At 44.9% G+C, this 25,938-nt stretch overlaps 1 protein-coding gene across 1 annotated transcript in view; it reads right to left on the minus strand.

Annotated features, from left to right (window-relative positions):
* Positions 1 to 25,938, minus strand: part of SLC2A13 (solute carrier family 2 member 13) — a 1,310,727-nt gene that overhangs the window by 465,285 nt on the left and 819,504 nt on the right. The window lies entirely within an intron of this gene.

Genomic DNA, 25,938 nt, shown 5'->3' on the forward strand with positions numbered 1-25,938 from the left:
GCGGGTTTGTTTTTGTAAACACCTTTCTTTTCTCTCTTTGTTCACAGCGGTATTACAGAAAACACAGACTTCCTGTCAACCAAAAAGTATTTTAGCTTTCAAAAGGCTAATCGCTAGGCTGAATGTCAAGTCTCGCCTTTCGATTCTGGCCAGGAAGTGCGTTTATTAAATGTCACCTCATTTGGTAAACACATCAGATGTCCAGAGTGGGCCCTTCCTGCTCCCCTGCTCTGGTAATGATGGAGCAGAAGAGCTTACGCTGTTAATGGAACAGCGCGGGCGGCCATAGTTATGTTGTGCCTGATTCACATCTGAAGTGCGCAGTGAAAATGAGACGAAACGTCACCTGTTGCACCTCAATATACCGCAGCACCGGGCGGCGGGGAGCAGCGCTGAGGCGCGCGCCTTTTTCAATCGAAGGTTTCTCGGCACAGTTCTTGGAATTCGCGGAGCCATTGCATCAGCAATGCCCTTGAGAGCTGCAGCTAGAACAAGCGGGGGGTGAAATGAGATTATGAAAAAAATTATGCACAGTCCGAAACCATGTGCTTTTATGGAACCGTGCCTCTTGTACATCCCAGGGATTAAACATGGATTCTTTTTCGTTCATATTACGGATACGGGATGAAGTACCGCCTGCCGTAAATTCTAAAGATATTACAAGGCACTGAGGAGTTCCATGACCGAGGCCTTGGATGCAGCCCTCTTTATAATGTCGTGGAGCGCAGAGATGACCTGCAGTGCTGCCCTGAAGATCTACAGCAGGAGTACTTTGTTGCTTAGAACACATGGTCATACCATCACCCCTCCAACGAAACATTTAAATCCTTGCTCATTCCTGTTCATTGCAAGCAAGAAGAATAAAATCTGAATCTGTACTGTGAAATTAAACGAATCAAAACAGTTTAGTAGCTATTAGACTCAGTTTAATGTAAATGAGGTTAAAAAATGTTGTGGCTTAGAACGTGTAGAAATATGAAGAAAAAGGAACTTGTTGCCATAAACCGCTCCTCTCTGCTTGTCCCATTTTTTATTTTTTAGAAAAAGATATCAGAAAAAGGAAAAGCCTGTTCACATTATACTTGGATTTCGTTTTTACATTATCAAAGAGCACAAATTTAGCACAACTGCTTCTCCAGAGCACCAGATTACACTTTACAGGCTATGTATGTATATGGTTAGGTGATTCGCCCAGAATTACAGGATGATGAGCAAACACCAGGACCTGAACCTGGTTTAGGCCAAATCACCTACTTGTTTTAACTGCAGCTGTAATTATGCTCCTTGACCAAGCTTCCACCATGGCTGTTGACTTTGCCAGCAAACATTGTGAGGTCAGAAGTCAACTGTAATACGTTATTACAGTTGAATAGCTACTTTATTTATTACAGGTGACTAGAGATGTCGCAAGTCACCCCTTATAAGGAAACTGGGCTTCTATAAAGGGATTGCAGGCTTCCCATTTATTGTATATAGCATGTTAAGTCGACCAATATATCTCTGAGACATCGATACCTTGCTGCAGAGGCTTGTAAGAGCATGCGTGGCTGAGAAGTGTGCTGGTTTGTGCAGGGTACAGATAAATGCTGGGAGAATACTGCAGAGGTGCTTTAGTTGTATTTGCTGAGGAAATGTAAAAATAAAGCATCGCAATTGTGGGTGAAAGTGCAAGGAGGAGGTGTAAAGGGGATTGCAGCATGGTAGTGGGTGGTGGTCAGGAGGCTGGTGATGCATTTCTGCATGACTAAGAAGGTGGCATAAATTGATGTGGGAATAGGTCATATGTACAATGTTGAGTGATAGGGCCCTATTATGACTGGTAAGCACATACAACTGAATCATCACTGAAGCAGTCTGGCACGCTTATTGATCGCACACAATGCAGGCCAAGATGTCTATGGTTTGATGAGTCAAATCTGCAACTTGATTTCACCCTCTGGAGCTCTAGAGGAGGGTTGAAGTTAATGTTCATCGAAGTTTTGAAAGAAATCAATAAGGAAGATCTGCTATTTGTCAGGGGCTCCCAAAATGCCATGTTATCTCTTCTACTCGGTTCATCCACATCTATTTATTTCTTGTGCACAGTCCACATTTCTGCTCCCCACTCAGGAAGAATGTCAGGCCTCTTTGCCACTTTCCCATCTCCAGTTGCCGATGATACCGGTCTCTGTTGAAATGCAATCACTTTGTTTCTCAGTAAGTGGAAGTCCTGTGTTGTCTGATTGACCTCAGAGTTCTCTCTCTACCATTTCCTTCAAAAGAGTGTCCATGTTTCGGTGGCCGTGACTTCTTTCCGGTTTATTCATGCTATCTCGTTTAGCTGTAGTACTCTTGGCGATCGCCTCTGAAAACAGAAGCTGTCTTATTTGCTTCCCTCTGGGCACTGGTCATGTTTCGTATCAATTATCTTCACTTGTTGCACAGTACTTTCTTGGTCCCTCACTCAGGTTGGGGGCGAGTCTCCTCTGTCTAGATGACATCACTCCCCGAACTAAGGACATAGGCCATGCAAAAACCAATGTTTCCTAATGGTGTACTTGAAGCTAACATTGGAAACCAAGTCATTGTTTTTTGCCAATTCTCATACTAGGATCTCTAAAGGGTAAAGTTCATATTGCTAAAGGCTCTCATATGCCAGTTTCAAGCGCCTATGTAATCAGTGCATTATTTCTCCATGTGAGATGGCCACATCTCTCAGTCCTATTTCTATAACTCAATATGTCGATACGCAGGTAGTGTCAGTATCTCCGATGTTGTGCCTGAAAGCTTGCTAGGACACAAGACACACTCTGCGATCCTCAGCAGTCTGAACCTCCTCTCCTCTCTGGTTGTCACTTGCCTGAGTTTATTGCTTCCGCAACTGTCCACACCCAGCCATTCATCACTTCCAGGCACAACTGCCTGGCAGCTGCGCATGTTCTGAGGATACTTATTCTCTGCTGCCCTTATACCTGGCCCTCCCCTCAAGTGCGCTTTTGTTGTTTTCTTTGCGCTCCTCTCAGGGTAACCTTCCAGTGCTTGAATTGTTATTGTTTTTCCTGGACTTTGTTTTGGTTCTCTGCTTCCTCGTCTACCACTAGGAATCCAGTCTGGGATTCTACCTGTAGGGGATGGTGTTCGGTGGTGTTTGTCTTGCCTTATTCTTTGTATACAGCTTCTACATTTCACAGATAATTATACACTTGATTACATACTATTCCTCACAGGTGTTGTTACGGACAAGGTATCAAGAAGTCGTGAACCCCAATGTTTCTCCATTATCTACCCCTTCTCCCATTTGCTTTTGGGTCTGATCATCAGTATCAAAAGTATCCTATGTATCCAAGGCTACATTGAGGCAGTGGGTGGTCTGCTGCCATTCATCACAGCCACAGCGGTTTATAAGATCTGATGCACTTCTGCAATGTGCCTAAGCGAAAAGGCGCTGTATTGAAGTCAGTGCAGAGAAGCAGTTATTGCTAATGTGCCTCAGACTAGATGCTTAGAGAACATGGCAGTCATTGTATAGTATATTATGTATGTACAGATAAGTATAAGTGGAGGTCAAGGGATTCCAGGAATGGGAGGACAGAATTTGTGGCAACATGGACTGTGATGTTGAACTTATCACGGATAATCAGTGATGGAATATATGTTGTATTGTGTGTACAGGTAGTTACATAGCGCAAACCTAGCAAGGAAGTAAAGGCGCGCTGTAGATTACATGGGAAATTGGTAGATCAACAAGATCAGTACATCAAATGGGGATGACACAAATACATTTCAAATTTTTAGGCACACAGAGATGAAGTGACTTGCCCAGAATCACTTGATGTTGAGCCAAGAGCTGAGGCTGGTATTTGAACCTAGGTCCCCAGGTTCCAAAGGTAGCAGCTCTAGTTACCAACTGCTTGGCAGACCCAATCATCTGTCAGTGTTCTTCAAGATGGCACGCCTACGCAGTAGCATTCTAAGTCACTGGGCATGTGTAGTCCAAACGACATGCTCAATGGTTACACAGTAACACATATTAACATCAGCCGGTAACGGGCATATAGATAGTAGGCCTGGTCATCTCTTCTTTGTTCTAAGGTTTAATGCTGCTCATAGAAATATTTCCTGTGTGTGTTCGGGGGTACCTAGCCTTCTATAGCTTCTGTAACCTGGAAAAGCCTGGAAGAAGGGTAGTAGCAACATTTTCTGAATTCTTCTGTACAAAAATAAAATGTTCCTCCCTTGCTCAGTAACTGTTTACTGTGAGACTGATTTTAAACTGCTTCTGAATCTTCCTCTGTGATGTGGTTTCATTATTTTTTTTTAGTCTATTGTTCTGCTGGCCTTTTCGACTTGTAACTGTGTACATGTTTATAGGCATTGTGTGTGTATAGGAGATTCTTAGAAGTTTCATACGATCCCTTCCTACAGGTTTCTCTGGACTCTGTCACAACTTTTTCAGATGTCTTCCACCTATCTGGCAAAGCATGCCTGGAATCTTCTCACAATTTAAACATGAAGGTTATCACTTGGGTCTGTGTGGTACAGGAGAGATTGGTAAACGATGTACTAAGAACATCTTCCCTTCTTTTTTTCATATGTTCTGCTGGTGGGTGGCTTTGCTGAACGAAACACATCCAATTTGGAAGCAACACTTCTCCTGTAGGGTTTGATGTCGTGCTTCTTCTAGCTATTCTACATAACTCACTTGTATTAGCCCCAGAATACCCCTATGCATCCCACAGCACCGCGCTGCAAATGTGCCCGCATAGAGGATCAGATGGTAATCCTCCACATAAACACTGAAAGGCAGAAAAAGCCAATGGGATTCACTCTATTATCATAGTTTAGTAAACGTTTGGTATACCACTTGACACACTTTGTTCTCTGGCAGAGGATGCATGTATTACTAGATATTTAAGGACATATAAGTTATTCTTATGCTGCTTGAATGTTGATGACACTTAAGTACTTGTATTTTCCTAAAGACCTTATGGATGGAATACCAGAACAATGCTTCATCATTAGTCTTGCAAAAGGTCTTTATTTCTAACTGGCTCACCCCACTGATATGCAGTTCCATAAAAATGTGTAAATGTGAAGTAAACTTTGTTGTTGGGGCCGAACCCTAAACATTTGTGTTCCTTTTGCTTTCCAGTCCCACTTCTATTCCAGGGCTGCTACTATACTGTATCTAACACTTGAACATTTACTTTTATTCTTTTACTATAGATAGCATTTATTGCCCTTGAATTTGCTGGTAACACTTCCTCCCATTTACATTAACTGAACATACTTAGAAGTAGTTTCTGTCGTTTTCCTACATGGCTTGTTTCTGAAATGTTATGGTGCTTTGTAAATATATCCTTGGGTCTTACATGCATATTTTAACTGTATTTCTTTTCAACCAGGGGAGTAACAGACACCCCGCAGCCGCTGCGGTGGGGGCACTCTTTGACATGCAGGACGGCCCCTCGGCTTGCCTAAGAGTTGGTGTCACTCTAAATTTAAAGGAGCTGCAATATGGAGCCTACTGAGCTGTTCGTGCAGACCCAGGACTGAAGAGAAACACAATAACAACCTTTTCTCTTCAGTAAGAAGCTGCAAGGTCCCTTACAGGAGTGGGTGGGGCCCCTCAGAGACAGACCTGACTGGAGCAGAGGTAGACTTGCCCACCTTTCCTAGAGAAAAATACCTGCCCTCGGTTCACGTTCGAACATTCTGGAAAGGCTGGAAATGATTCTGAATTAGAAATGTATATGAAATTGTTAACATGGCCTTCTCTCTTAGTTTACTTAAATTATCAGCAAGGCCACTGGAATTATGCAGCAAGGAAACAAAAATTATGCCAAAGGGTTGACTAAACTATGCGGCAAGATAAGGCAAATAAAGCGACAGAGCAGAACATTGTTTTTATAGTATTACTTAATTACTGATTTTAGTTTTACTCATGGTAATATTGTCTAGGCCATGGGTCAATCAATCAATCACATTTTTTTATAGAGCGCGCTACTCACCCGTGAGGGTCTCAAGGCGCTAGTGGGGGGAGGGTGGTGAGGGGGGGTTACTGTTCGAACAGCCATGTCTTGAGGTTTTTTCTGAAGAGTAGGAGGTCTTTGGTTTTGCGGAGGTTGGTAGGGAGGGAGTTCCAGGTTGTGGGGGTGAGGTAGGAGAAGGCCCTGCCTCCTGTGGTGGTTCGGTGGATGCGGGGGACTGTAGCTAGTGCGAGGTCGGCTGATCGGAACTTGCGGGTGGGAGTGTGGAAGTTCACTCTTTCGTTGAGGTAGGTTGGGCCGGTGTTGTGGAGGGATTTGTGTGCCTGGATGAGGATCTTGAAAGTGATTCTCTTGTCTATGGGGAGCCAGTGAAGAGATTTGAGGTGTGGTGAGATTCATTTGAGGCGGGGGAGGCCAAGGACGAGGCGTGCGGCTGCGTTCTGGATTCTCTGGAGTTTGCGTTTGAGTTTGAGTGTGGTGCCGGCCTCGAGGGCGTTACCGTAGTCAAGTCTGCTGCTGATGAGTGCATGGGTGACTGTCTTACTGGTCTCTGGGGGAATCCATTGGAAGGATTTTTTTTTAGAGTGCGGAGTGTGTGGAAGCAGGAGGAGGTTAGGGCATTGATTTGTTGTGTCATGGAGAGGGAGGGGTCCAAGATGATGCCGAGGTTGCGTGCATGGTTTGCGGGGGTGGGTGCTGGGCCTAGGGCGGTGGGCCACCAGGAGTCGTCCCATATGGTTTTGTTGGGGCCGAAGATGCTGATCTTGATTTTGTTGGAGTTAAGCTTGAGGTGGTTAGTTGTCATCCAGTTGGCGGTGTCGAGGAGAGCAGCGTGTAGGTTGGTTTTGGCGGTGGTGGGGTTGCGGGTGAAGGAGAGGATGAGTTGGGTGTCATCTGCGTAGGAGAGGATAGTGATTCCGTGTGGTCGGAGGATGTTGGCCAGGGGGATCATGTAAATGTTGAAGAGTGTGGGGCTGAGGGAGGACCCTTGGGGGACTCCACAGATGATCTTGGTAGCGGTGGAGTGGAAAGGTGGAAGGCGGACTCTCTGGGTCCGGTCGGTGAGTAAGAAGGTGAGCCAGTCTAAGGCTTTGTGGCAAATTCCTATGTTGTGGAGGCGTGTGCGGAGTGTGTGGTGGCAGACTGTGTCAAAGGCTGCAGCGAGGTCTAGGAGGATGAGCGCGACAGTCTCACCTTTGTCGACTTTGGTCCTGATGTCGTCAGTGCATGCGATGAGGGCGGTTTCCGTGCTGTTGTTCTTGCGGAACCCGGATTGTGAGGGGTCGAGAGTGTTGTTTTCTTCGAGGAAGTGGAATAGGTGGGCGTTGACTAGTTTCTCTGCAACCTTGGTGGGGAAAGGGAGGAGGGAGATGGGGCGATAGTTGGAGAGGATCTCCGGGTCGGCTTTGTTTTTTTTTTTAGGAGAGCAGTGATTTCTGCATGTTTCCAGGGGACTGGGTAGGTGGCGGAGTCGAAAGAGGAGTTGATTATGTCACAGAGTATGGGGGCGATGGTTGGGCTGGCTTTGTTGTAGATGCGATGTGGACAGGGGTCGGAAGGGGATCCGGAGTGGGTGGAGTTCATGGTTTTCTTAATGTGTGGTGGGGGCCCAGGTGGTGAGTGTGGTGGGGGGGGTCATGAGTTGGGGTTGAGTTGGGTGAGTGAGGGGTGTGTGTGGTGGGTGTGTGTGGTATGAAGCCGTTGTAGATGTCCAGGATTTTGTGGTGGAAGTGGTTGGAGAGGGCGTCACATAGGGGCGGTGTGTGTGGGGGGTCTATGTTGCTGGCTCTGGGTTTGGCTAGTTCTTTAATGATGGTGAAGAGTTCTTTGCTGTTTTGAGAGTTGTTGTCAAGGCGTGTCTTGTAGTGATCTCTTTTGGCGGTGCGTATGAGTTGGTGATGTATGCAAATGGTGGCTTTGAGGGTGGAGAAGTTGGCTGTAGAGGGTTCTTGTCGCCATATTTTCTCTGCTTGGCGGCATTTGCGCTTGGAGTCTTGGAGTTCGGGGGTGAACCATGGCGCGTTCTTGATGTTGCGGGTGGCAATGTGTTTTCTGAGGGGGGCTAGTGTGTCTGCGCAGGTAGTGACCCATTTAGAGAGGTTGTGTGCTCCAGCGTTGGGGTCGTAGGTGTGGGGGGGAGGTTGAGAGCCAGTTGTGAGTTCAGGCGTTCTATGGGGATCTTGTCCCACATGCGGTAGGGTGTGGTGTGTTGATGGTGGTGTGTGGGGGGTTCGGTGAAGAAGTGGACGCAGTGGTGGTCAGTCCAGAGGAGTTCGGTGGTGTGGGTGTAGGCTATGTGTTGGCTTGAGCTGAAAATTGCGTCAAGCATGTGTCCTGCTGAGTGGGTGGGTGCGGTGACCAGTTGTTTGAGTCCGAGGTTGGTAAGGTTGCCTATGAGGGAGGTAGAGTTGTGGTCTTGAAGGTTCTCCAAGTGAAAGTTGAAATCACCGAGGAGGATGTAGTCTGTGGAGGTGAGGGCGTGCGAGCTGATGGTGTCGGCGATGGTGTCGCAGAAGGTGGGGCGTGGTCCTGGTGGTCTGTACATTAGTGTACCTCTGAGGGTGGAGTTGTTATTAATGTGGATTAGGAAGTGCATGTGTTGTATGGTGTCGATAGTGTCTTGGGAGCTGGTGGTGACTTTGATGGTGTCCCTGTGTAGGATGGCGATGCCGCCACCTGGCCTGTTGAGGCGGTCTTTGCGTCTACAAACTAGGAGGTGGCCCCCCCAAGAGGGTGAGGGGGGAGCGCCAGACTCTGGCCAAAAGAAGCATTATACTGATAACAATGTTTTGTTTTAGTGAGCGGCAATAAGCCACTCTGTATTGGGCTATCACTAACCTCTTTTGTCATTTATATCCTGACCGGGAGAAGGTGTCAAAAGGGAAAGGACTTTAAACATACTTCAGACCTCTCACATCCATTTCTAATAATCACACTGTGGATACTTTTACACTTTAGTAAAGCCTGCCTGACCTGAATAATATGTTTGCAATCATGTATTTGATTGCAATTTTAAATCGGTAACAGAACTTAAATGCAAGTTTAAATAGGTCTAGACATATTTAAATATTGTCAGTTTAAAAAAATTATTGTGAACATTTTTGAGGGGGGGGCTACGATTTTTTATTTTTCACTTGGGGGCGTGGCATTAAATAAGTTGAAGACCACTGGTCTAGGCAAATATTTCACCTCAATAATGCCAGTTTAACAACCAAATACAGAAATAAGCAACTGAAAGATGACAAGTTAACCTTTGTGAAGGGCCTTCACTGCAAATGAACAAACGTTGCTATATTTTTAGTAATATTTGATCTGTTTGAGGTAGAAACAATGTGGCAAATAATAATTATGTAAAAAAAGCAGCAGAATCACATAATTCCAGTGGCCTTGATTATCAGTAAGGAATCAGAAGGATTGCCGCAGAACACATACTAGAGCAGAGGTCTTCAAACTGGGGGGTGGGCCCTCCTAGGGGGGCCTCAAGTGATCCCAGTTGGGCCCCAGACTCTGGACAAAAGAAATATTATACAGATAACAGGCCTTTGTTTTAAGCAGAAGCATGTTATTGCAGTTTTAAAAAGGTAACAGTACTTAACTGCAATGTTTAAATAGGTTTAGACATATTTAAACATTGCCATGTTTAGAAAATAATTGTGAAAAATTCTGAGGGGGGCCAATGATTTTTATTTTTCAACTGGGGGGGGCGCAGCATTAAAAAGTTTGGAGACCTCTGTACTAGAGTGTCATCTTCTTACATTAACTGTTCAGTGTACTGATAAGGGGAAAAATACATGCCGCTTCAGAAATTAATATACGAGTCTTGCCAGTATAAAACCAGCCAGGTTTGCAACCCTAGCCTGAGAATGTGTGCAACTCCAGCAACAAGACCAGGATTCTTCTCGGAGACATTGGTGGGTACAAAACACAGCTAGAAAGTTTAATGAGTTGTAATGCTATGAAGAGGTGATTGCACATGAGCAGCTCTGGTGGGTGCCAATAATTAGCACAGTTGTGTCTTGCACAGGGATCTTGTTTTCTGCTAGAAAGGTTCAGGGATAGCATTTTAAAGATAGTTAAATCCAGGCATGGTGCATAAACAAAAATCCAGGAGGGAGGTCTTATATAGAACGAAGTGATCTATTTTAATCCATGTAGATGCGTTGAAAAGGTAACAGCAGCTTTTACACTGAATTTGAACCCCTCAACAAGTATTTTTATGTTTTTACCCAAAACAGCAATTATCCATTGTAGGAGGCTGCCCTGGTTTGTAGGGGGTGTCTAAGGTACTCATACCTTATACCAGTTCCAGTTATACCTTATTAGTGAAATGTAGTCAGTGTCTAGAAGCCAGGCTGTCTAGAGGTAGCTGAAAGAAGAGCAGCTAAGGCTGAACTAGAAGACATGCAAAGCTCTTGCAATACCACTGTAGTCACACAGTACTTACACATATGAAAGACAATACTCAATGTAACAAAAAATAAAGGTACTTTATTTTAGTGACACAATGCCAAATATATCTTAGAGGCTATACTTTCTTAGGAGGTAAGTATTATACACAAAATATACACTAGTAACCAACATCAGGTAAGTAAACAGTCATAAAATAGTGCAAATAGTGAAAATCACCATAGGTTACAATGGGCCTAGGGGGAACACAAACCATATACTAAAATAGTGGAATGCGAATGTTGGTTTCCCACCTAGGCAAGAGTAGTGTGCAGAGGGGCGCTGGAAGTGTTAGAAAACACCAAAGGTAAGTAAAGTACCCCATCCCAGAGCCCAGGAAAACTGGAGGTCTCAACTCGGACTGAGGAGACAGAGAAGGCTCTCAGCACTTCAGAGAGCCATCAGAAGACCAGGCAGCACCCACAGGAGTCCCAGGACCCGGGGACAAAGAAGTTGCAGATAGCAGTTGTCGCAGCACTACACAAAGGGATCCCACCCCGCCTGAGAACAACTCAGCGAGCTGAGTGTCGCAGGATAGAGTGCTGGGGACCTGGGCTAGGCTGTGCAAAAAGGATTCCTTGGAGAAGCACACAGAAGCCCTGGAGAGCAAAAAAAACGCAGTGCACAGGGGTACTGTCTGGCACGGGGAGGCAAGCTATAACCTCCACCAAATTTGGACAGTCAGGGTCGCTTCGGTCCACCACTTGTGTTCCAGGATCCTTGCTCATTGTCAGGAGAGGGGACCCAGTGTACCAGTCTGCTCTGCAGAGGAGCCTGCTGAAGCAGGGAAGTGACTCAATCACTCCACTAGAGATTACTTTGGTCCTTCTGGTGCAGAATGAAGACAGGCAGTCCTCAGAGCATGCACAACCTGGAAACTGTTGCAGTTGCTGGCAGGAGCTAGAGTTACAGGGTTGCAGTAGCCCTCTTGGATACTTTGTTGCAAGTTGTAGAGATCCTGGAGCAGTTCTGCGGTTGATCCGATGGTAGAATGTGAAGCAAAGGATGCAGAGAAGTCCTGCTGGAGTCTTGCAATCCGAATCTGAAGAAACACCCAGAGAAGAGACCCTAAATAGCCCCGACAGGGGGATTGGTCACCTAACCAGGTAAGCACGTATCAGGAGGGGCCTCTGACGTCACCTGCTGGCACTGGCCACTCAGATAGTCCCAGAGTTCCCTGCCCATCCTGAAAACAAGATGGCAGAACCCAGGACACTCTGGAGGAGCTCTGGGCACCAACCCTGGGGTGGTGATGGACAAGGGGGTGGTTACTCCCCTTTACTTTGTCCAGTTTTGTGCCAGAGCAAGGACTGGTGGTCCCTGAACTGCTGTAGACTGCATTATGCAAGGAGGGCACCATCTGTGCCCTTTAAAGCATTTCTAGAGGCTCTGGGAGGATGCCCCTCCCATGCCTGTAACACCTATTTCCAAAGGGAGAGGGTGTAACACCCATCTCCTAAAGGAAATGCATTGTTCTGGCTTTCTGGGTTTTAGCTGCTCAAAACCCAGGAGGGCAGAAGCCTATCTGTGAGGTGACAGCAGCTGGGGCTGCAGTGGAAACCTCAGAAGGCTGGTATGGCAGTACTGGGGGGCCATGATGGAGCCTCCAGAGTGCATGGAATTGTGCAACCAATACTGGAATCAGTATTGGGGTACAATTCCCAGTTGTTGGACACCTCACACGGCCATATTCAGAGTTACCATTGTGGAGCTACATATATGTATTAACCTATATGTAGTGCACACATATAATGGTGTCCCCGCACTCACAAAGTCTGGGAAAATGGGCTTGGACGACGTGGGGGCACCTCTGCTAGAGCAGGGGTGCCCTCACACAAAGGCACTATGCACCCAGCCTTCAGGGTCTGAAAGTTAGACATAGAGGTGGCTTCTAAGTGACCTGGTGAAGTGAATATGGCTGTGAAATAGTGCTTACACTATTTCACTCAGGCTGCAAAGGCAGTCCTGAAGAAGTGTTTGTATGAGCTCCTTATGGGTAGCAAAAGAAATGCTGTAGCCCATAAGGATCTCCTGGAAACCCAATGCCCTGGGTACCCTGGCACCATATACTAGGGCCTTATAAGGGGTCCAGTATGCCAATCTGGAGTGAAATATGGAGTCACTAGACTATAGTGACAAATTTATAAACAGAGAGAGCATGAGCACTGGAGTTCTGATTAGTAGGACTCCAGTGACAATTTAGAAAATAGTGCATATACACTGGCAAGCAGGCCACAACCCATGAGCACTAGGGTCCTGACTAGCAGGATCCCAGTGACACAGTCAAAACACGCTGACAATCAGGCAGAAATTGAGGGTAACATGCCAAGAAAGATGGTACTTTCCTACATCCATGCCTACATCTACATTATTGTCTCGCTTAATTTTTATTAAGTGTGTTGTTTAAAATACCACTAACCATTGGAGTACCTAGAAGTGTATTTTAGAGAGGCACACATTAGGCCACAGGGAAACTGGCAGAGCCACCTATAAAGGTTTTATATATACATATATATCAGAAGTCCAAATCCTGCTATTCTTCCTGATACTGCCGTGCGAAGCTGGTGCACTGTTTTATATATATATATCCTCAAACAAAGATGGTCTGAAAGTTGCTGAGCGGTGCACTCTACACCTGGTGCCAGTGTCGGAGAGGACCAGTCTCGAGAAATACAAATCACCAAAAGTATTCACTGCACTCCATGAAGTTTCAATAGTGCAAATTTATTCCCAAGATAACAACCACCAACGCGTTTGAACTCCCTAAGGAGTCTTGTTCACAGTGAATGAGTCCCTTTTCCCTTTTGCTATTTATACCCTATAGTGCTACATCATACACCATGCATTATGGATAGTGTAGTTTCCAATTAAAAATCAATTCTATATTTTTTTAAATTTCAATTAAAAAAAATAATAATAATAAAAAATACTCATAATAAAGATACCATTCTCAATATATAATGCTTTTTACGTGTGTTCTCCGGTGTTGTGCTATGTCATTCTAATTCGTAATTTCATGCTATTTACATTTGCTACTGATTAATTACTTCATTATGATTATCAAAGCTGTACATAGGTGACATTATTTACCCTTTAACATCTATTACATTTTTCATATTTCATATAAGTATAACTATATGTATAACTAGAACTGTTGAATTTGTATGGTTTTGTATGGGTAAAATGTCAACCTAACTATAACATCCCTGTAAACTTTGTTTTTTTCAGTGAATTTCGAAGTTTTTTTAATGCACACATTAATATTTCTGTCAGGTTGCGGCCAGCCAATCAGGACCTTGCTCTACCCCAGGATCCAAGGAGGATCCTCGAATTTGCGGATCATCAGAAAAAAAAGGGCAATTTTAAACTTTTTTTCCCACCCCCCAGGCAATGCAAGAAAGTAAACGGTCTGGTTGCGGCCAGCCAACGAGGGCTTTGGTATTCCTCCAAATCCGCAGCGGATCCATGGAGGATCTGCATCCCTTTATATACAAATTTGGTTTTCATTTAATATCTAGAAAATTACTGAACAGATTTACACCAAAGCACAGAAAGGGCGCTTTCTGGACCAAGACCTAGCTTTCTGCCAAATTTGGTGTAAATCCATCCAGTGGTTTGGGCAGTAGTCGTGTTCTGAATCCCTATGGAAATTAACATGGGGAAAACATGTCCCCCCCTCTTTTCTCAGCCCCCACTTGATGGATCACCCTAATACTTTCCACACAGCAGCTGAAGTGAGTGTTGAATTTTTTGGGGACATTTTGTGAAGAATAATTAACCAGCACCAAAGATATAGGCAAGTCAAAAAATGCTTTTGCAATGGAAACTAGGTCCTAACTATAACTTCATGTATATGTGTATATATATATATATATATATATATATATATATATATATATATATATATATACAGAGAGCGAGAAGTATGGATATATAGATAGATACATATATACATTTTAAGTTGAAATATAAATACATAAATATGTACATACATCTATATATGTGCATTTAGATATCAATACAAACATACAAATACATATTAAAAATTTCAACCAAACAACACTGCTTTACAATGAAAGGTAGTTATACAAATGAATGTGTGTGCCAAGGTGCAGTGTTTTTTTTTTTGTGTCATCTCTTGGTATGTCCAGCAGCTGTGGTGGTGAGGCTCAAGGCAGGGCAGGAAAAATAGTACTGAGGCTCGGATCCTGGCCCGTCTGAAACCACCAGTAAGAAACCCTGGAGAAAGCTAATGCAAACTTGGGACTGGGAGTTTAGGGTGAGTAGTAGGGGAAAGAAGGGTAATGAGAGCTGAAAACGAGGGCTCCAGGTTCCGTATCATTCATAGGCTACAATACAGTTGTGGAGCTAGCAGTGCTGCAAAGCCAGACTTTTCACCCGTGGGCCCAGCCTGCACCAGATGAAGGGAGAGTTACAGGGCTTGATGAGAACGCACTAGGACCACTAATCCTGGGGCATATCCATCAATGGTACAGATGCTGCAGTGGGCTAGTGAGGAGTGCACAGTGCATTGCACCAGTTGTAACTTATTTACAAGACTATCCTCCGCACTCAGAATGCTTTATCCATTATGAGTGTTTCCGGCTTAGCTCTGTTGACTCTTTCTGGTGGGGAAGTGGAAGACAGTCATGGAAAGAAAGACAGGCATGGCCCATGTAACCACTGGAAAGGCCGTCAAGTAGAGCAGAAGTGGGCAGACATTCAGAGCCTTTAAACATGGAGCTCAGTAGGAAAAATACAGAAAGATGATTTTTTATAGAGTAAGGAAGGATAATCAAGGGTGAAAGAGGAGGAAAAAGGAAGCAGTGGTGGAAAGAAAAGAAAAACATCAAAACAGCATGAAGGTGATACATGCAAAAGGAAAGAGTTAACAAGCTACTATAAGGATGAAGACAGCTGGAAAGGTGAGAGGGAGGGGCGAAAACGGAGATAGAAAAAGTAGGGAAGGAATGGAGAAGGTGAGGAAAATAAACGAAAAATATACGAACAAGATGGCATACAGGGGAGAGCACAGACAGCACAAGAAATGGAGTAAAGGAGATTGAAAAATCATAATGGAAAGATAACAACTAGGTTAAAGAAAATGTAGATGTTATGAATGAAAGAGCGAATGGAAAGAAAGGGAAAGTCTGGGAGGGTTTGCTTACATTAGGTCTTGACGACACCCCTGTTACACCCTGTTAGGAAACAACACCTTCTCATTAGAGAAGGAAAAGCACTGGTCCCAGCTGGGCTACATATGCACAGTGTGATTTTCAGACAAAATGCATTAGAAGCTGTGAGGGGGTAACCATGGGCCACAAGACACAAGAATCAACAGCCTACCTGTATCAAAACTCAAAGACGACACAAGCTCAGCTTGTAGGATAAACATGCAGAGTATGTGCTTTAGAGAGTCTTGGATACACATGGAGCCTTGCTCTCTAACTGCAAGTTTGTTATACCTAACCTCACTGTTAAGGACTACCTGGTTTCTAGGCTCGAGGTCCCTGGGAAATGTGCAAAGTGAAAAGAAATCACCTGCCTGCCAGTAAGAGGCCCTAGGGTGAAAGAAATCAGGTAACATGAAATATTTGACAGGGGACAGTCTTGGAATCAGTACCCAAGAGGCCATTTTCATCAAAGGTGGACTTGCCTCTATGGAAATCCAGAGGTTTATCAACACACACTGGGCCTCATTCTGAGGCCGGCAGGCGGCGGTCGCCGCCCGCCTGGCGGGAACCGCCATATGGCCGCTCCGCGGTCGAAAGACCGCGGAGGCCATTCTGGCTTTCCCGCTGGGCTGGCGGGCGACCGCCAGAAGGCCGCCCGCCAGCCCAGCGGGAAACCCCTTCCCACGAGGAAGCCGGCTCCGAATGGAGCCGGCGGAGTGGGAAGGTGCGACGGGTGCAGTTGCACCCGTCGCGAATTTCAGTGTCTGCTAAGCAGACACTGAAATTCTTTGTGGGGCCCTCTTACGGGGGCCCCTGCAGTGCCTATGCCATTGGCATGGGCACTGCAGGGGCCCCCAGGGGCCCCACGACACCCCATACTGCCATCCTGTTCCTGGCGGGCGAACCGCCAGGAACAGGATGGCGGTATGGGGTGTCGGAATCCCCATGGCGGCGCAGCAAGCTGCGCCGCCATGGAGGATTCCTGAGGGCAGCGGAAAACCGGCGGGAGACCGCCGGTTTTCCCTGACCGCGGCCAAACCGCCGCGGTCAGAATGCCCTTGAGAGCACCGCCAGCCTGTTGGCGGTGCTCTCGTGGTCGTTGACCCTGGCGGTCAATGACCGCCAGGGTCAGAATGACCCCCACTGTAATCTCCGAAGGGCCAGCAGTGTTGGAGTGGAGTCAGTCATATTCTGTAGACTGTTCCTATGTATACTGTATTCTGCCCCAGCCTTACCAACATTTTAGAGGCTCCAAATCTGCCAATGTCCGCAAAATCTATTGGACAGTCACTGGTAGTGCCAGAAGACAGTGTGGAATAGAGGTGCAAGCAGCTTACATACCTCTAAACGGCAAGATATGCCAGACTTCCCCGTCAACATACAGGGCGTGAGTCACACTTGCTCTTAAGTAACTCAAGGGAAGTGGACACACGACCTGCTAACACGTTCTCCAGCACTACACCAGGTCTACGGTAATGCTAAACGCCTAAATCATTTGTCATCAGCGAGTGGCAATATACCTGTGCCACGTGACAGTGCATAAACAATGTCTTTAGACTCCTATGTGAGACTGGACATGATAAGTCAATAAATTGTCATGAAGGCCACTATATTGCAGGTATGCAAATAATATTTAAAAATATTATTGTGAAATGCCCACATGGTACATTGTCATGCCACCACAACCCCCATAAGTGCATTTCAGGAGCCTATCTTCTAAGCATCTATTTACATATTCCTATTGAAGTTAGTGGGAGTAGCTGTGTGGGGCTAGTGAAATGTACTCAGAACATTATTGTTTTTTCATATCATAAGTAAATAGTAAATACTGGAGTAAAAGCAGAACAGTATAAAAATGTAATAGATTAAACAATTTAGTTCAATTGTTTGCCCCTGATAGCACAGTCCCAAGCTGTTGGGTCTGCTCCTCATGTCTCCTCAGGCAGCTGTGGCTCAGCCATAGAGAATACCTAGTGATTAAACCCGTCCTTTCCGACTCAGTACATAATGGGTTTGCCATCTAGTGCAGCCAGTAACTAGTACAGACATCCACTTGTTTCTGAAAACCAAAAAAACAATGGCCACCGCACAAATGGAGTTTTTCCCCTGAAAGTGGAGGTCAATGTTGATTTTCCCTGCCTGGCATGGTAGACCCTGACAGGACTGCATCAGTAAACCCACCTAAAATATGGCAGACCTCCCTGAGGCTGACGGCGGGGACCCTGTGGTTAATAGACCACCACCTATGATAGACTGCCAGCAGACTAGGGCTCAACATTTGGTAACCACTGACTTTCCTGTCCAGATTTACCGGTAGCTATCGTATTAGTATCTCCGGGATGTGGAATTACCGGTGCTAGAACCAGGCACTCAGAATAAGACCTTACATAGAAAGGAGAACTGCAAGTCTTGTAGACTGGAAACTTCAGAAATGTAAGGCAGATTAACTCGCTCTGCTAAAATATAAATTACCTGCTTACTCTTCATCTTTTGTGATTAGATTTAATTTGCAATATTAAAAGAAAAAATATTAACACAACTCTGTTTTCAGTGTGCAACTTTGTTAACTCTTTGTAAATCCCTGAAAAACAGATGCAGAATTTTAAATATTACAGAATTGTATGTGAAAATGTTTGAGATGTGAGATCTTGAGTATCCACACAAATAAAGGTAGAATTAACACTAAATCTTTGTACTAAACGTGTTTTTATACTCTGATGTTACAGATTTTTAGCCCTGAGAAAGCCCGATCTGCACTACCACAATAGGCTGAAATATATTTTGTCAATACGTCTGTAAGAATCACTACAACAATTAGTATTTGAAAATACTTATTGCAAGCAATTAAACACAACTCATGTTCAATAAACATCAAATATTCAATAAATTATTGCAAATATAATCTTTGGCAATCAACACCTAAAGAGGAGTCAGTGTCTGTACTCTCTACACAATTATATATGTATGTTGTCTACACTAACAGTTCAATGGTGCCTGCTACCTATCACTTTATAACTTTTACAAGAGTTGTCAGCATGGAACATTTGAAAAGGGCTCAAAAAGAGATTTAAAAGAACACTAACTCTCACTGTATATATTTTCTATACAGTTTGACTTCCACCATATCCATATCTGATGACTTTAATGCTTGGAACCACAAAGAAGATGCCAAACAGGACTCATGCATTGGTGAGGTGGCAAGTGTGCATTTCCTGGAAACACTGCTTTCGAAGCACCATGTAGGAAATGGAGTATTATGTGGTGTGGGGGTTAGTCCTCACCATGTAATGCTCTAACTGTAAACCACAGATGGTACTTGGATTCACTCTAGTAAATCCTTAGCTCAGTCCTGCAGTGTGGCAGACAGAAGTCAGACTTTACTTAGAAGAACATGTGTTAAGCATTTCAGTGCACCAACATGGATGATAAGTATATGACACGACTCGAAAGAAATCCAAAAACAATTCATAAACATAGAGCTTGTTTTTATCCTAGTTTAGACACCAAAACAAACAGAATTGCATAAGTATAACTGGAGGTATTAATTTTAGAAACAAAATGAAATCACAGAAAAAAGGCATTTGAACTTTGCTTAAAAGTCTATGGAGAAATACCACCGGTTGCAAAACAGTACTTAGAGAACAAGTTATTTGTAACCCTTGCAGGGTTAAGATTGTGCAGTCCCTAGGACCAGATCAGGACAGTCAGATCAGTCTTACCTGGCCCATGGCATCCGGGTACAGAGTTGTCCTGGCTGTCCGTGGTGCTGACCGAAACTCACGTTGGTCCTGATTTTACCACTTACAAAAGGATGCAAAACCTCATCTGGGGTTGGATTGCAGATGTAGGCTTCACGATGTGCCCTGCAGTTGCAGCTTCGAGTGTGGGGGACTGTTACTGGACTGGCAATCAACAAGTTTTGGCAGGGATAAAGGAGCAGAAAAGCTTCACTGGGTCCAGGGGAGCAATGTAGCAGCCTGAAACTTTGAGGCAGGTGAGGCTCAGTGTTTAATTTGTGCTTGTTGTTTCCTGTGCGGAGCACCGGCAATTATTTTTGAGGGCTGGCGCTTATTCTTCTGCATCAAGCACTTGCTGCGAGCAAAAGACACACATGGGAAAGACTGAGGAAGAGAAAAACAAAAAAGCGTCACAATGGAGGAAAGCAGAAAGCTGCAAGAGTGAGCTGAAGGGGCAGGGAATGGCTTTAAATGGATTAAAGAGGCCCCAGATGGCTTCAGTATTACGCTGCCTCAGTATTCCGTGTTCCCACATTTAATTGCAGCAGCAGCATGTTTAAGAAGAGGGCTTTGAGCACCGCCACATTTTCATTTACAAATTAAGCACTGGTGGGACTACAACTCCCAGAAGACACTGGCAAACGGGCTTTCGTCAATCCCACGGCGGGCCCGGTGGCCGGTGAATCTTCAGATCCTGCAAGCTTTTTTACCTTCAGTTTGCAGGGGACAAGTCCCACTAGCCTAAAGGAGACTGAGGGTGCTTCTGGCTTCCACAAAGGTCCCTCTGGTCGGGCGTGTTGAGTTTCAGACAAGGATGAGGGTCGTTCATGCAGTTGCTCTGTGTTGCCTCAGGGACAAAGTATCCCTCTTTTGCTCCGTTGCAGTGAACAAAGTCTGGTTGTTGGCGACACCGGGCCCCCCTTAGTCCTTCTTCAATGTTGGTATATCAGATCTGAGGTTCTGGTGTCAGAATTGCCTCTTAAATCCTGGATTTAGGGGTGTGGAGACTAGTGGCCAATGGGTAGCTAGCTCCTACAGCTAATCCGTACCAGAGGTGACCACATCCGGTGGGGTCGGTCACCTTTTGCTACCCAGAACCCTCTGTTCTGCAACTCCTAAGATGACAGAAATTAAAATTTAGTGCACAGACTGGGCTGCTCACCTTAGACGTATGGTCAGCCTGCTGGGGGTTTGCACGGTCCTGCATATCTGATTTCCCACCTGACCATAGGCAAATGTACCTGTGGGCAAAGGGGAGGGCTGTTTCTTCCTCTGAAGCACAGATGGCTATCAGGGGCAGTGAAGCGCTTGAAGCTCACAGCCCTGATGTGCCTATTCACTAGCCCAGCTGGGGGCGGGAGGGGTGATCTCTTTCCTGCGTCAGCCTTTGTCTCGGACTCCTGGGAGTGTCCACTACCTAGCAAGAGATCAGACCCCTCTTTTGGCGGCAGCAGGTGTGGGGAAAAAGCACTGTGTTTGGGGAGAGAAAACACGTTGTTTGACACCACACTTGACGTATCTAGGTGGTACATAATGGAGCTAGCAACCTGGGTCTGCCCAGGCTTAAGTCCCATGTTATCCTATGGATTGGCCAGCACTTACAGTGTACTTTAATGTCAAAGACACTATAGAGACATATCAGCTCATCCTGACATGCCTGCATTGTAAATATAATACACCCTGTCTCCTGGGCTGCAGAGGCCTTCCTCAGGGTTGTCTGACATATATGTAAGGCAGTGCATGGGGTTGCACCTCTCATTGGGAGGGCACAGTCAAACCTGAGAAGTTTGCATTGCTCTGGATGTCTACAATGGCAGACCTTCCATCACCAATTTGTGTGGGTCACTCAGGGTGGCACAAATTTGTGCTGCAGCACTAGAAAGCCCTTTACCAAATATGCCCTGGATGCCCTAGGAACCATTTACTAGTGGCTTATAAGGGGGTAAAGTCCTTGCCAATCAGGGAATTACCAAGTACACAAATCAGCTGAGGGAGCGAGCACGAGCACTGGGGTCCTGGTTAGCAGGTTTCCCGTGCACTAACAGAGTTACACACATCAGCATTGGGGAAGAAAAGTGGCGGGTGACCATACATAAAGGGGCAGTTGCCTACACACTACTTGCTTAAACTGTGACCTTCCGCATTCAAAGATAAATGAAGCACAAAAACAGACTATCTTTTAGGAGGGTGCATCTCATCTGGTATAAACATTACTGAGTAAGTGCTGTGGTTGAGGGAAAGGTTAAGAGGACAAGTGTTTAGACTTGACCAGGAGAAGCAATTCATTTTTCCTGCATCTTGCTATTTCTTTTAGGTCTGGTTGAAGACACTCTAGCTATTTGCCATAACCCATATGGTAGCTAAAAAGGGAGTATGGAAGTGGGCTTTCAGTATTTGTTTTCGTAGTTACACATTCTGCATTGGTGAGTGAATGACAAAAGCAGTCACTTTTCCCAATCGCAATATGAAGCTTTCATCACTCAAATGTTGACCCACCACTCACTGTGACATTGATGTATGTCCCCACAGGGAACATAGCAAAAACAACTCTCCTACCACAGCAGAGACCACAACTGTTGCAGCAACAGTAACCATTGCAGCGGCCACAGCTCTCACCTTGGTAGAGATATTATAAGCAGCAATATGGACTAGCACAGCAAGGACAACAGGAGTAACAACTGTTGTAACCTCAGGAGGGACAATGAGAGCAGCAACATCGATCACAAATGCAGTGGCCATCACCACTGCAACTGTAGAGACTACAGCATGGGCCAAGCAGTGATCACAGATGACACTGCGTACTGGAATACAACAGCACCTACAGCTGTCAGCAAGGCAGGGTCAACAACATTCAACACAACTGTCAACATAGCATGGAGAACAGCAGGAAACACAAGTGTGACAGCAGCTCGCACCACAGATGCAAACACAAGCGACAACTGCCAGCAGGGTCAACAACAGTGACCAAAGTTGTAACCACCGAGACAAAACAATTGAGTGGATTCCCTAAATGAAATTGTTCTAGGCCACATTCCAGTTAATCATTTTGTTATTTGTGGTGATACAGACAGTCCTAGACCATATGTATTCAGATTTGGCTTGCCTCACGAGGGATATTCAGCCCCAACTACTAAGTCTTAGCCCCTCTGCATGGGAACACAACCACCTACAGGCTGGTTTCAGTGTGTTGTGGGGCCCCTGTGGTACAGCTGGAGTCCTGTGGCGTAAGGGAAACAGAATCCTGGTTATACCCCATTATGCCCCATGCGCTTAGGGTGCCTCACTGACAAAAACAAGAAAAGCACTGCTAAGCCAATAAACATGACTAATTGTTAAAGTTTGTAATAACAGGGATGCAGCCTGTCACTTTCTGGGCCCTATTTCTTATCTTCCAAGCTTTGAGTGCCACGCAGAAGGCCATACAGTGACACTGCACAAATACTCTGCACATCAGTGTATGCAAGCATTAGCCCATTAAAGCCAAGAGCACTGACTTACCCAATGCTCCTTTCGACTTGTTATCGAAGTAAAAATTTAACATTTTAACTGATAATCTATGCATGGTATAGATCAGACCTATATATGTATAAAATGTTTTGATCATTACCTCATGTGGTACGAACCTTCCAGTGGTGACATTTAAGTGATGTTTGTTTGAACCCCTCGGTCACCTGGATCTCCGCCCACCCCATTTTAGCCATGCACCAGCTAAAGGCCACAAGTACAGTTCAGCAACTGTTCAGACCTTTTCTGTGCGCTATGGGAGTTCATCCAGGCTGCACTGACTGGGTGCGATAAAAGTGCAGTGGATGAGAAGCCTGCCACTCAGTATTTACTGACTCATAACTAGGGTCCCTGTTTTCTGTTTATACTGATTTTTACAGATAAATTGAGACAGAAAACATTTTGTTTCCTGACTATTTATTTTTAAAAGCAGAAAAATATAGATAATTTGGCTTCTTTTGAGTGATTCTCTGTGCTGAGATTAATGACTTTTAGGCCAGTAGCTGTACATATTGGCAGCAAGGGGAGTTAAATGAGAATTAGATTTGCTTAAATTACTGCATATCTCAACATGCATTTGTGCTATTATGCTATTGTTTTCATGTGGTTTTATTATTATGATTTTTTTGGCAGTGTAATGTGCTAAAATCTTACAGTTATCAAAGTATGCGTGCATGTTTATCTGTTAAAAAAATGCAGACACATACAAGTTATAACCTCATCTGGTCACAAAACAGAAAATAAATATGATAAATACCAATGGGACGGCCAAAAAATAAATATGGATAAATACAGACGGAAATGTTCAAAAAATAAATGCCATAAACTGGGAACCCTACTCATAACACTAACGACAAGACAGACATAAAAAAAGGACAGGAATGACCAGAGAGAGACGTCCCACAGGGAAGAGACAAGAACCAAGCGGGGAAGACAAGAGATGTGGTGTTCCACATGGTTAGGCTGAAGTGCACATAGGCATTTACAAATATGCAATCAAACGCTGTTCCTGTGACAAGTCCGAACAGCAAATCTTCCCACCATTGCCAAGCACATCCCAAGAGATTTCCTTCAGCGGTTGCTTCTAGAATCAAACACACACAACACTCACTGTGGCTGAACCCAAATTTGAGTCACATAATGACTCCATCTCTATGCCCTCCTAGTTACGAGGAAAATCTTTTAGTATAATTTGTGCTGCCTGCCTCACAGGGAGAGACAAACATGGTTTGCTGTTGTCAATTTTACATAGAGAGTTTTGTAGTAGGGCAAAAAGGCAGAAACTGAACTTGCTATTTTTCTGCCATTTTTGCATATCAATCAATCAATCCAAAAAATGTCTACAGTGCGCTACTCACCCGTGAGGGTCTCAAGGCACTGGGGGAGGGGAAAACAGGGGGGGAGGGAGAGAGGGATAGTAGGCAAAAGGACATTTAGGTTTCTCTACCGAAAAGATATTAATGGGGCAAAATCTGTGTGGCATGTACAGTGCATAAACAGTGTAATTCCTTTCCAATAAACGTTTTCCGTCAATCACGATTAGTGGTTAGTGAAAACTTTATTACATAAATAAAAACAATTTATAAACTAAAAATGGGATTTATTCTTTACATTTGTCCCAGAACCGTATTTTCTCAATTTTTGCCCTGTGACAAACGATATAAATGCGGCATGAACTGTCCTAAAAAAAGAAGCCTTTTCACTATTTAGTTTGAGACCGACCTAAGAATGCTGAGTTTTTGTTTTAATCTGGCAATATTTTGGGAGAGAAAAATGTGTTTTTTGCACTTGAGCAGTGGTTCTTAACTTTTGATTTCTGTGGACTCCCACTGATTAATTTTTGCAATCTGGAGACCCACGCTAGGGGGCTCATTACAAGGCTGGCGGTCAGGACCGCTGCTGCTCTGGCAGTCCGGATGCCACATAAAGACCCTGGCTGTCTGACCGCCAGGGTTCCGCCGACACCACCGGGATTAGTGATCCTGACGGTCTGGCAGTGGCAGGGATTGTAATCCGCCAGGGCAGCGCTGCCCTGCGGCTTATGATCTCGTTCTCCACCAGCCTTTTCATAGAGGTTTCACTGCCGTGAAAATGCTGGGGGAGAACAGGTGCAGGAGGTCACAGGAGGGCCCCTGCACTGCCCATGCACTTGTGCAGAGAGTGAACATTGCGACGGTGCTGCCTGTGGGCTACCGCATTGCCGCCGGCTTGATTACGAGCTGGAGACAATGCTGTAGCCTATCTCCCATCAGGCCGGTGGGCGGAAACCGAGGTTTCCGCCAGCCTGGGGGGAAACTCCTAATAGGTCCGGTGGGGTGGTAGCCACTACGGCAGCGGCCTCCCAGTCAGCAGTTTGGCAGACAGGCTTTCCCATACGCAAAACTCATAAGGAGGGCCTAAGTCATTACCGGATGATTTGAACCTCAAAACAATACATGAAAGTCCAGAAACAACCATACACAAAAATAAATACACAAATTAAAAAATGATTTATGTCACAAACGTAGTAAGATCTAGATTTACATTTTAAGGGCCAGGATGGAGCTTTTCTAAAGTTGACGTTTAAAGACGTGTCAATTGAGGCCACCCACAGTCCTTACTATATTCTGTTTGCTGTACTTGTGATTGTGCCTCCGAATCAAACTCAGGACACCACCTTAACATTTAGCCTCCAATTCTACATTTCTTCGCATTTTAAGATTTTCAATTTAGCTTTTGCTTCTTTATATATACTTTATTATTCTGCTAATATTCTATTTTCTAAACAGTTGCAGAACCCCTCAATAGGAGTCACAGATACCTGGGGGGTCCACGGACCACAGGTTAAGGGCCAGCGCGCATGGGGAACTTCGGTTCTGACTCCCCTTTCTTCAAAGTATTTTTACAAGTGTATCACCCAAATTAAAATTCCATAAACGTGTCATTTTCGCCCACATTATTTATTTCTAGGACAGATCTTCTGGACTCGGAGAAGGGCACATCCCTCTCATTTGTTTCAGAAACTATCACAGATAAGGAATCTGACTCGGCAGTCTGTTCTACGAGATGCAAATTGCTTTAACTCGGAGTTTTCAAAGTAAACACTTTGCTTAAGCAACGATACACCTA

Source organism: Pleurodeles waltl, chromosome 4_1, assembly GCF_031143425.1.
Source record: "Pleurodeles waltl isolate 20211129_DDA chromosome 4_1, aPleWal1.hap1.20221129, whole genome shotgun sequence".
In the NCBI taxonomy this organism is placed as follows: Eukaryota; Metazoa; Chordata; class Amphibia; order Caudata; family Salamandridae; genus Pleurodeles; species Pleurodeles waltl.